The following is an 11,976-nucleotide window of genomic DNA, read 5'->3' on the forward strand; positions in this document are numbered from 1 at the left end:
TCAAGCTGAGAAAGTATCTTTAAACACTTTGCTTAGTTTCTCGAGAGACTGCCAAAAAGCAGTTCCCTCCCTTTCGTCTGAAGCCAGCTGAAAGGGGGTCTCGACAGAAGCACCTGGCAGCGGTGGGATTTGAACCCACGCCCCTGAAGAGACTGGAGCCTTAATCCAGTGCCTTAGACCACTCGGCCACACTACCCGCTGCATGCTGTCTCTTTATCTCATTACTTGCCTGGAGGAAGCCGGGTGGGTTTTGCTCTTGTCGCCCGACTTAGTGGCGTTATGACCGTGGAACTGACTGCACCTGCTTTTTCTGAGATGCTTCCCCTCTCATGGCGAGATCTCGACTTCTTTAACACCTCTGGATAAAGATCTTCTGTGGAGCAGGTTTCAGACCTCTGCGTACAGCACCCTTGATGTCATTTTATTTTTACAGCAGCCGCATCTGGAAAGTTGTGTCTTTTACGTTTTATTTGAACAACAAAACTACATACAATACAAACAAGAGCACATATAACGTATCAAGAAAACCATCAAGGGCACATGCTATAATACAATTACACTTTATGAAAAACGATTACACAAAGGTATTCGGGTTTGCTTGAACCTTTAAAAAAAAGTGATCTGAAACTACCCAGCTTACAATCTCTGAGGTAGTTGTCACTAAACTCGGACGTGATGTGCCACACATGTGCCGTGTGCCTTTACTTTTGTAAAAAAACTGGTATCGGGAAAATTAAAGTCGAAAACCAAAACAGTAACATATTTAAGAGTAAATGCCTCCTAATAGCTAGCAAGCGCTCCTAGTTAGTAAAGTTGTTTGTGTCCCTGCCTGTCACGCGGGAAACCGGGGTTTGATTACCGACGGGGAGACAGCTAGTTTTTTTAATGTCCAGATTCCAGTCTTTAATGCTGTGTGTGAGAGTTTACGTAACTTTCCTTTTCTCACATTTTCTGACGACTATTCCGAAGGAGTGCCCTGTCAACTCCTAATACTTTTCAAAAATCTGCCTGCATGTTTGATTAGTTTTGTTTTACTTAGAAAAAATTCAATATCGATCATAACTAAAGAAAATTATGATCAGAAACAAAAACAAAATGTTGAAGATGCAACTCGATCTTGAATCAGAGCTGGGTGACATGGGCAAACTTGTCCTGCACTGATCAGACTAATTGAAATGGTCTGATTCAGAGCCTGTGCAGCTTGTGCTAATACAACAACACCAGTATTGAACCCTCAGCACCATACTGACTACTGAGCACAAGTTCAGCTGCTCTCCAGCTTTGTTACGCATGTTTTTTTATTGCAAATGGAGCTGATCTCCAGACAGTACAGTGTTAGTCAGCAGCCTCTACTAGTAATACATCGCCCCTGTCCAAAATCTCTAGGTAAAAAAAACACATTTTATACATTTGTCTGTTTAAAGATATAATCTCTTTAAAAAAGACAAAGGGTTTGTGTGTCAATTGTTTCGAATTAATTTCGAACGCAAAGAAAAGTAGTTTTCTTCCTAGAAATCACACATTTGTCGCATCCTCCATACTATACTTCTCTCTTGTAGTAGTAAAGCATTTTGATTTAAACTGAACAATATATTAAATGTTTAATCTATACACTTACGATTAACATAGGCAGCCTTGAACGGATTGCGGAAATCAAATATACAGATGGATTCAGAGTGTGCTTTCCAACTTTTGTGTAACATTTTCCTTTGATAGGGCGGAGTTGTTTTTAAAATCTGGATTAAATAAAAAGGAGTGACGTCAGTGTAAAACAGCTTTCCTTCATGGGGAACAACAGTTGTGTTCCATATTTCTAATTATTTTGGTTTCAAGATAGCAATTTAGTATGAAACATAAAAGCCAGCTGGATAAATCTGTTACACGTCATTTACAATGGTCTTTCAACTAATAGCCCGTGCAGGGATCAAACCCCAACTGTTGTTGCGAGTTGCATAAGGCTCTGCAACATGCAGATGAGAAACTAACCTCCACTTCTTCATTATATACACAGTGAGCTATATTTGCGAGCCTACTGCCCCCTGCGGGCTCTGTATTTGATTGCGGTACAAGACCGGCCGTGGAGGTAAAGTGAGACGGGTGTGTACATTAAAAGGCTCATAGCGTCCCTGGGAAGGCTCAAACCACCACCCTTTTTGTTAACAACCGAGCCACAAAGACTCATGTACAGCTTAACACTCCTCGGTCTCAGTGAAAGTGATACACTCCGTAAAATTTCTGGAGAATCATTTGTCAGTTTCCCTACGGGATTAATAAAGTATTATCTATCTCTCTTAAAGGAAAATCACCAACAGTGGCCGATATCTATTAGAGTTTTTTTTCATTCTATACTGCAATTTCTGAAGGGTACAGGCTTGGGGAATTGGACCTTATGGTGAAGGCTGCGGGCTCAGCAGCAGCAGAACCTGATCAGTATTGGTTGACTCCGATATACTTTGACAACTTAACTTCTGGATTTAGAGACATTTACCTTAGTGTCGGTATACTAAGATGTTTTGGTAACGAGGAAGGAGGGACAAAGCAAATTGGCAGAATGTGTGCTATTTTGTTGACTACAAGTCCTCACATGCCAGAGGGTCAATATTAAAAAAAACGTAACAGTATAATCTCTTGTACTTCACAATTTAATAGTGTCTGTTACATTGTGTCTCACACCTCAGTGTCAGAATTGTGAGACGAGTTTGTAATCAGGAGGGAGGGCAATAGCAATTCAGCAGAAATTGCATTCACCTTTTCCCAATGCATTCTCACATGCCATTTTCTCACATGCCATGCTCAGAGGGTCATATTTTTAAAATGGTATCATAAAATGTCCTGAAGTTCAGGATTTTGACAGTCTGTTATATTGTGTCTCACACCTTGATGTCAGAAATATGAGATGATTTTAAAATCAGGAGGGAGGGCCCTAGAAATATAGCAAACATTGCATTTACCATTTGACAATGTATTCTCTCGTGCCATGTTCAGAGGGTCGTATTTAAAAAAACGGTACAGTACATCGGAAACAAATTTGCACGTTTTTTGGGGGGGATCCTGAAGACTGAGACTAAAAACTTTTTTTTCCTTCTTTCCAGGAGGAAGGATTATTCAGATGCAAACATTGTCCCAAAATCAATGTACTCTTCAATGATATTCAAATCCTCCATCTGAATGTCGATATTGAAATATGATATCGTACAAATTGTGGTTTTCTTTTTAAAGCAAATTTTATGCTTTAAATTAAATAAATTGTATTTATTATGAATGTGCCGGAATTTTTTCAGTACTTTAGAGGGTTCTGCCATTTTAGATGTTATGCTGTTCCTGTCTGATTTATCAAATGTGTCATTTAAATCTCCCGTCATTTCTATATCAGCATGAAGGCCTTGAAGTAAAGATTGCAATTCATCCAAAAATGCATTTCATCCAAAAAAAGTTTCCCACTGATGATACATACAAGGAAATGAATGTACATTTTCCCCCCAAATCAACAAATTTAAAATCAAATACCTCCCTCATCTGCAGGTGGAGAGAATAATGTCAGAATAAATACAGGTTTAAAAGTCAGGAGCATTGATCGTCCTATTTTAAAATGACACTTAAATGCTCACAATATATTAAAAAGCTCTGTAAAATAAAAAATAAATAAATAAAACAAGGTAAAAAGAAATAATACACAGTTATAAAGCTCAGGAATTATCAATGGGAAGTTACAATGGGTTGATATGATTTAAAAAATAAAATGTTTGAAAAAATCCACTTACAATATGCTAAAAATGGCAAGAATACTTAAAACAGGTGTGTAAAATTTAAAAAAATAAATAAAACAAGTTAAAAGTAAATACTAAATGGGTTTAAAATTCAGGAATGTGATTGGTCAGATGCTTACAATGAGTGTTGCTGGTGTTTCGTGTGATTTACCGAAATGAAAAAAATATTCAATTTAAAAACGGCAAGAGCTCGTATGAAAAAAAAGTTCTTAAGTATCTTTGTTGTAAAATGCTGCGCCAGAACTAGTGTATTCATATACATCAGAAAAGTAGCTGAACTTGACTGGTTTATATTCAGTTATATGCATTGGGGACGAAAAGGAGACTTACATGGATTTTATTAGGTTTGAGGAATCAGAAAATTAATTTTTACATGTTTATGCCTACGAGCAGAAATAACTTCCTGCTTTCAGCACTTTTATTGTTTTTGCTTGTAACCTCGAACAGAGAAACCCAGTACTGACTCATAGAAACGCCCCGGAGTTTCTGTGTTTCTGGGATTTAAGAGGGATGTACTGTATGAAGACAGTAAAGGGAGTTTTTTTTTCCCGCTGTAGAGTATGAAGGCGGTTTGATGAGTCTGGAGGGAGGAGACACGCATTCCGCACGGGGAGCGCAGAACAACGAGTTTCACCTGCAGCTCGCCGAGTCCTGTCCTATATAACCGCTGAGCCTGGGACACACTGAGTCTCTAACCAGTGTTCGAGATGTAAAGGGTTGAACCCAGAAGTCGAGAGTGGAGTTTTTGTATAAGTGTAAGATTAAGGGAATAGGGTTTTGGTGGGTTTGGTGGGTTTGGTGGGTTTGGTGCACAGATGAGGTTTCGGTTTCGGTTTAGTTTGCTTTTGACACATTTGTAACGGCCATGGCGGCCTGTAGAGTCGGCATGTGCTGTTACTTTTGCGCACGTTTGGTGTATAAGGGTGGTGAGGTTTCGGCTCATTCTGGTGATATTTCATGGTTGGACTTTTCAAGGAAGGTGTTACAGAAAGTCAAATGATGTCAAATGCTTAATCACTTTGCTGAAGGGAATTGGTTTTGACATTAGTTTCAATCGGTGAAGTTACTGGAAGAATTTTGGATGAAAATAGAGGAGGAAAAAAAGATGTGGGCCTGATTAGAATGTTTGAATGGCAGAAGCCGATGGATCTTTCTAATGTGGTGTGAGCCTGGTCAGTACCTGGATGGGAGACCTCCTGGGAAAAACCAAGGTTGCTGCTGGAAGAGGTGTTAGTGGGGCCAGCAGGGGGTGCTCACCCTGTGGTCTGTGTGGGTCCTAATGCCCCAGTATAGTGACGGGGAAACTATACTGTAAACAGGCGCCGTCCTTCGGATGAGACTTAAAACCGAGGTCCTGACTCGCTGTGGTCATTAAAAATCCCAGGGCGTTTCTCGAAAAGAGTAGGGGTGTAACCCCGGCGTCCTGGCCAAATTTCCCATTAGCCCTTACCAATCACGGCCTCCTAATAATCCCCCTCTATGAATTGGCTACATTACTCTGCTCTCCTCCCCACTGAAAGCTGATGTGTGGTGAGCGTTCTGGCGCAGTATGGCTGCCATCACATCATCCAGGTGGATGCTGCACACTGGTGGTGGTGGAGGGGAGTCCCCATTACCTTCTCTCAGAAATAGCTTGGAGGTGACAACCCAGTTTTGCGGCGCATCAGGGGCCAAGCTGAATAAAAATAAATGTGTGCTGATGCAATATGGAAACTGGAGTGAAGAGGAAAATGTGGGGTCAAAATGGGAGAGAGTAAAGAGGGTGGTTGTAGAAAAAAAGGTGTAAATGGGTGGAAAAGGCATGCCTGAACTGTTCACTTTCCTAATGTACAAATAAGTATCATTACATTTGTCTTTAGCGGTAGGGAACAGGGGGAAAGTATCCTTTACGTCTCGCTTTTTGTGTGGTTTTTATTTAAGGACATTTAAAGTTTTAGAGGTCCCTTTAACAGCACCTGTTGCTTTTAACCTCCCATATTCATATTTTATCATAAAGAAATTTTTAAGGGAATGGAATTTGGAAAATGAGGCCCTGGATGTGTTGACAAGTGCAAGAAGGTTGGAACTTGTTGTGCAGGGTAGAGGTGCAGTATGTCATATTCGTGGCCTTGTGTCTGGGGATCCCAGCCATGTTTGGAAAAGGGTTGGCCACACGGTTTTGTTGAACAGACACAGAGACATGTGCTGGTTGATTGCACATTAAGTTTTACCAACGAGGGCTGTGATGTATTCGAGAGGCATGGGGAAGACCTCAAGGTGTCCAGTGGAAGGATGCGGACAAGAAGAATCCATCCGGCACGTCCTGTGGGACTGTGGCATCGCAAAAGAGGTGTGGACATTGGCTAACAGCTGGATAAGGTGCTTTCTGGCTTGCGGTATAAGTGACCCCCAGGTAGTGCTCTATGGATATGGACTTGAGAAGCTATCGAAATCGGAAGAAAGAAAAGCCTGGCAGGTCATCTGTTGCCTAAGGGAAGCTTTATGGAAGACTAGAACTACATTGGTATATAGAATGGAAAAAACTCCACCTCTGTCAGTGATACAGAAGGCTGTCTTATTTGAGAGACTACATTTTGATCCACCGGAGAAGATTTGGGGAGAAAGAGACTGATAGGGTCTGGAAGTTTACATTATGGTCCAAGCTTGTTGCAATCAAATGGTGATGGATCACAAGTCATGTTTCAGCAGGTCATGTTGGGAACTTTTTTTGTGATGCCTCTTGCCTTGCACAAAAATTGTCTAGTGTTTTTATTCTTTGCTTTTGTATCTTATTTAATTTTATGTAGAACTTAATAGTGTAAGTTGTTATCGCTTGTGTATCAATAAAAACTTTAAAATTTAAATTTTGTGTTTTTTTTATGCAGAAGCTGGGATTCTTTCGCTTTTATAATAATAATTATTATTATTAGTGGATTATTGGAGTTAGTGGTTACTATGCTAAACTGGCGCGAATGGCGCTTCTATTTCTTCTCTCTGCTCAAACACTGCTGGGCAAAGCTTAAATTAAAACCCTTTTTCTAAAACATTGAGTGTGAGGGGTAACAGGTGGAGTTTAAAGCCAAATAAAGGGCTGTTTTGGATGAAAGCAGTAGATTGGGTCTGATCGAGCTCGTTACTCATCACTCACGCAAACTCCATACGTGCGGTAAAGAGAAGAGTACAGATGCAGCCATTCAAAATGGGTGGGGTATTTCGCGGCATACCCCGGTGGGCGTGTCGCGGTGTCACGCAGTATCACGCGGTTAATCGCGTCATTTGACGTCATTGCCGGAAACTATCCGGCGTCACCTTGTAAAACCGCCAGGGGGAGCTTAACCTCTCATGTACAGCATTTGAGCTTTTAATTTTAAACTGTGTATTACAGCATATTAATCATCAGTCATTAAAATGTTGGTCTATTTTATGAAAGCAAGATTGGTCAGTTGGACAAAAGTACACAACCTACCTTTATCAGAAATATATATGCATCAAAGCCTTTACCGAAGATATTATTAATAATATTAATAATGAATGACTTTGGACAAGCTGTATACTCAAAGCATAATTTCTTTAGCACATTTGTACAAGCACTTGGAATCTGTCCAAGCCATACTTTGTCAGGCATTTTGTTTTACTTCAACGGGCTTAAAAACTCCCTTGCTTTTAACATGGCGTTTCATAATTTCTAACTACGAAAATGATTTAAAATGCGACACTTATCATTCAACTAGAGCTCAAAATATCACAAGGATCCTCAAGAGCACAGCAAAGACTGTATTAAAAGATACTTGTATGTATCAACGCTTTCTTTTCCGTATACCAGATTTTATGGAATCACTTCAGAAGGGTGTCAGCCAGTCAGATTCCAGGAATCGGTACTTTAAAGGAAAAATACACACCGGTATTCCATTTCTCCCTGACGATTTTAAGCATCCAAGTATTTAACTAGCATGTGAAATAGCGTGTGAAAAAGATGTAGTTTTAAGCTTTTCTGCTAATATAATATGGAATCGCGTATCTAAAAAATTGAATAACGATATGATTATAGTCGTGTACTGCGACAGAGCTGCGTAGGGCTGTTTCGCCTCTCTCTTCATGTGACTTCCCTTATAGCCTACTGGTCTATGTGCCCGATTACCAACTCACGGGTTGTGTGTTCAAATCCAGCTGGTGCTGGACTTTTCTTTTAACAAACATTTCTTCGAAAAAATAGAATAGCGATAGTATGGACAATCAATTGACTTTTTTATTTCAAAATATCACAACATGATCGATTCTAAGTCATTTTTGATAACAATGAATAGTCACCTTCTTCCCTTCTGACAACGGTCCCTGCTTCTGCTTCCTGCTTCAATTGTGTGTGTGTAATAGAGTAAATTTTTATAGAGAAATGGAGGCTGGACAGTATGCGTTACAATATAAACATTTATATTGATTTAAATCATGTTTTGATTTAAATCGCAAACGTGTGTTTAATTATGTGTTTTTTTATCATAATCAGGCTAATGCAACATAAATTGATACAGTATCTTTGTCTTCTAAGTATCTTAATAAACTTTCAGCATAGCTTTCTACTCATTTAGATTTATATCTCTTGGGATTTTGGGATCAAACGTGGAAGGATTAGGTTGTAATCGTTTTTATTTTTCAAGTACGTTTTAGAAAAGTGTAATCTATACCTGCCCAGACTGTACGCCTTCCTTAACCCTGCCTTTCACTCCTGTCCTGCTCTTCCCCGCGCACCCCAGCCGGGTGCTCTTCGGCCTCTGCCCGGGACGAATGTATATTTTGATATTTACACCCGGCGCGGCACCGAGGGAGCGTCTGCATTTATAACTTTTTCTTTTTTTTTTCAGCATGGAATAAACCTGTTACTTGATTCATATGGATGCCCGGTTCCACCAGGGATTCAAAACATTTTTTATTTTTTTTTATATTTATTTTTATTTTTTATTTTTTTTTAATCGGGTATCAAAGGGAATAGGCAGTATAACCCTGTTCATGCACAAACTGTGGCATGTTACATTGATTTGGGTGTCTCCTCTTGCCAGAAAGCTCTAAATTGCATTTTGAGCGCGGTTTTTGACTTTTTTTAAATTGCATTTTGGGCACAGACAGCACATACAATGGTTAATGAACTGTGCCAAGAAATTTAAAATGGTATTCTTTAGGTGTGAGGGTAGGAGTGGACCGCAGCAGGCATAATCAGCAAACCAGGAAAACAAAGAACAGGACAGGTGAGACGTGTATCCAGAAAGCGAGTGATCAGAAAAAGGAAATGGTGTTACACCCAGGTTTTCGAACCCAATTGTTTTAACTTGCTAATGCATCAGACACATTTCCTGGCGTATTGTGTTTTAAATAAAATAGGAGTGTCTTTCCCTGGCATTAGCTCATCGGTATGGTGTAAGTTTTATCTGTACCATACCATACAGTATATAGGTACAGAATTCAAGCTGCACCACTGTATCGCTTTGGTAAGGAGACGGACAATGACCAAAATCACGAAGACTCTCTCACACCAAATAATGAAGATGAAAAGAAACGGGAAGTCAACACGGGACATTGTACAGCAGTTGGCTTCGATGGACATCTTCGTTTCTGAAAGCACAGTGAGACGGCATTATAAAGGGGAGAGGAGGCAAAGAGAATCTAAACCGAGGACGATTCAAAGGTAAATACATTTCTAAAAATACCTTTCTTGCATGTAAATACAACTACGCACATTATTTTTAAAGCTAACTGCTGATCTCTTTTTTTTCAAGTCTTATTGTGCGAGCTATCAACAAACTGACCGATGAAAATGATGAGCTACCGGCGATGCAAGTCCAAAGACGGCTATGGGCTGACCTCGGTGCGAATATTAGCCCGACATCGATAAGAAGAGTACAAAGGAGGCTTGGATGGAGATACAGAAAAACCAACACATGACCCATGATAAGGCTAAAAAACAAAGAGGAAAGACTTAAGCAAGCGCTCCAATGGATTGAACAGGGGGGGGCATTTCAGTATGTACTTTTCACCAACGAAACAACAGTGGCTCTGGAACAGTTTTCAAAAATGGGGAGATATGTGGACAAGCCAAAACCCAAACATCCACTGAAGGTTCACGTCTGGGGGGTATATCTAGAAGAGGCCCGGGACCACTTCTTATTTTCGAAGGAATTATGGACCGTGTATTCTTCGAGGAAGTCGTGGTCCCACAGCATGCTGCCCCACATATCAGGGAGCAGTTTGGATCAAGGCACCGTCTCTTTCAAGACAACGATCCGAAACACACAGCAGCATGGGCGAGGCTCAGAGCAGAAGGAGTGAAATGTGTGAAAACTCCAGCCGAATCCCCAGATCTAAATCCGATAGAGATGGTTTGGCATTCGTTCAAAGACTACGTTCGGAAAACTGCTAAGCCCGTCACAAAGCAGGAACTGATCAATGCAATCTATAAATTCTGGGAGGAAGAACTGACCGAACAAAATTGTAAAAATGTTATTAACAGGCTGTTTCGTGTTCTTCCTAGGATTGTTGACCGGGGCGGGGGACATTTGGGAATGTAAGTCTGAGAAAGACAGTCTCACGTTTGTGGACAATCTGTCCACAAACAAAACATTCCTGTTAGACAAGAGGAATTGAAAAAAAACAAATTTTGTCAAATAATTTTTTTGAATCCCCGGCGGAACACATTCCATAAGAATCAGCGCTTTACTTCGCGCTTTACAACCCTTACTTTGTGCGACTGGAAAAGAATTAGTGATCGGATCAACAAAATGCATTCGTAGAAGGAGGCGCTCTTTTCCTCTGGTCTAACACTCTGTCCACAAACAAAACATTCCTGTTTGACAAGAGGAATTGAAAAAAAACAATTTTGTCAATGGAAACCGGTGTGTGTGTCTCTCTCTGCTGGATGTCCCTCTCACTCTCTGCTGAATGAATAAAAGCATTTTATTAAAAACGCGTTTGTGTTTGTCTGGTATTTACTTTGGTCCCTTTTAACTGTTTTTCGATCTACTGTATTGCTTTGAGATGCCACTTTTAAAGGTGATATGTAAAATAAAGTTTTTTATTATTGTTATAGAGAAACATGATTAGATTTTCCTTGCTTCAGAAAAAAAGATCTAAAGTCCTACACATAACTTTCTTAATTCGATGTATTTAAAGCAGTGAACTACTGTAGGTGTAACATAACATTCAGAAATACAATCGAGAATAGTTTTGTGGTGTTTGTTTAGATGAAACGTTCCTAAAACGTATAACGTAACAAAATTAAAGACGATTAAAATCTGTAATCTTTCCACTTGTACTGTATGTCATCGGAAAGTTTCTGCTTTGTGTAAGGATGGTATCAAAAAGCAATCTTAAGTGGTGAGTAGCTGTGGTCAATGTATTTAAGGGACTTAAAAGTAAAAGGAGATGCTTCATATTGCTTGACTAATTTTAAAAACGAAGTTATAAATGCAGACGCTCCCTCGGTACTAGTATTTTAGTACTTAGTACTAAAGTACTAAGTATTTATTTTAGTACTAAAAATAAGATACACTCTACAGACATTCACAACGGTGACTGTCAGAAGATAAGACACAGCGGCTCAGGCACCTGCTGAATGGAAAAGGGGCACTTTAATTTTCTGTATGGCTAATACTAAAGCCAATACTAATATTCAATACTTTAATATTCTTTTCTGTATGTTTAACAATAGTGGGTACTGGCCTTATTCGTCCCTGCTCCCGTTGTTAGGTGTTAATGTGTTGTTAAGTGTGAATTTGTACCTGTTTCCCTGAGGTCTGGCTTTTTTTCTGGAAAACCATAACTCTGGTCTTGTCCAGATTGACTGTTGGCGCCCAGGTCTGACAGTGCTGCTCCAGCAGCGCCAGGTTCTGGCGCAGCCTCTGTTCTGTGGGCGACAGCGGGACCAGGTCGTCTGCAAAGAGCAGGAACTCGATTTCCATGATTAATGCAGATCAGTAAATCAAGGGACAAAACAATTATTGCGCCCGGCTCCTCAATGGGGTTTGACGTGCTAATGCGTTGGTTTAACAGTCCGGGTGTGGCAAGCCTCTAATGTCTCCCGACTTCGGCAAGAGGCACCCGCCTTTCATTGGAAGACAATGAACATTCTAGCCGTACATGTGAATATAGCATAAATACACAAAGGGATTGGGTGAGCTCCCATCACAAAAAAAAACTGCGAACCTGCACTACAGCGACCACAGTACAGTATGGAGACCAAGACCTT

General features: G+C 40.1%; 1 non-coding gene across 1 annotated transcript; it reads right to left on the minus strand.

Moving 5' to 3' along the window:
• Positions 1 to 114: 114 nt before the first annotated feature.
• On the minus strand, positions 115 to 196 carry trnal-aag (transfer RNA leucine (anticodon AAG)). Its single transcript has one exon. It is a non-coding gene; the product is annotated as a tRNA-Leu (tRNA).
• Positions 197 to 11,976: the final 11,780 nt, after the last annotated feature.

Source organism: Lepisosteus oculatus, chromosome 14 (genome assembly GCF_040954835.1).
Source record: "Lepisosteus oculatus isolate fLepOcu1 chromosome 14, fLepOcu1.hap2, whole genome shotgun sequence".
NCBI classification, from domain to species: domain Eukaryota; kingdom Metazoa; phylum Chordata; class Actinopteri; order Semionotiformes; family Lepisosteidae; genus Lepisosteus; species Lepisosteus oculatus.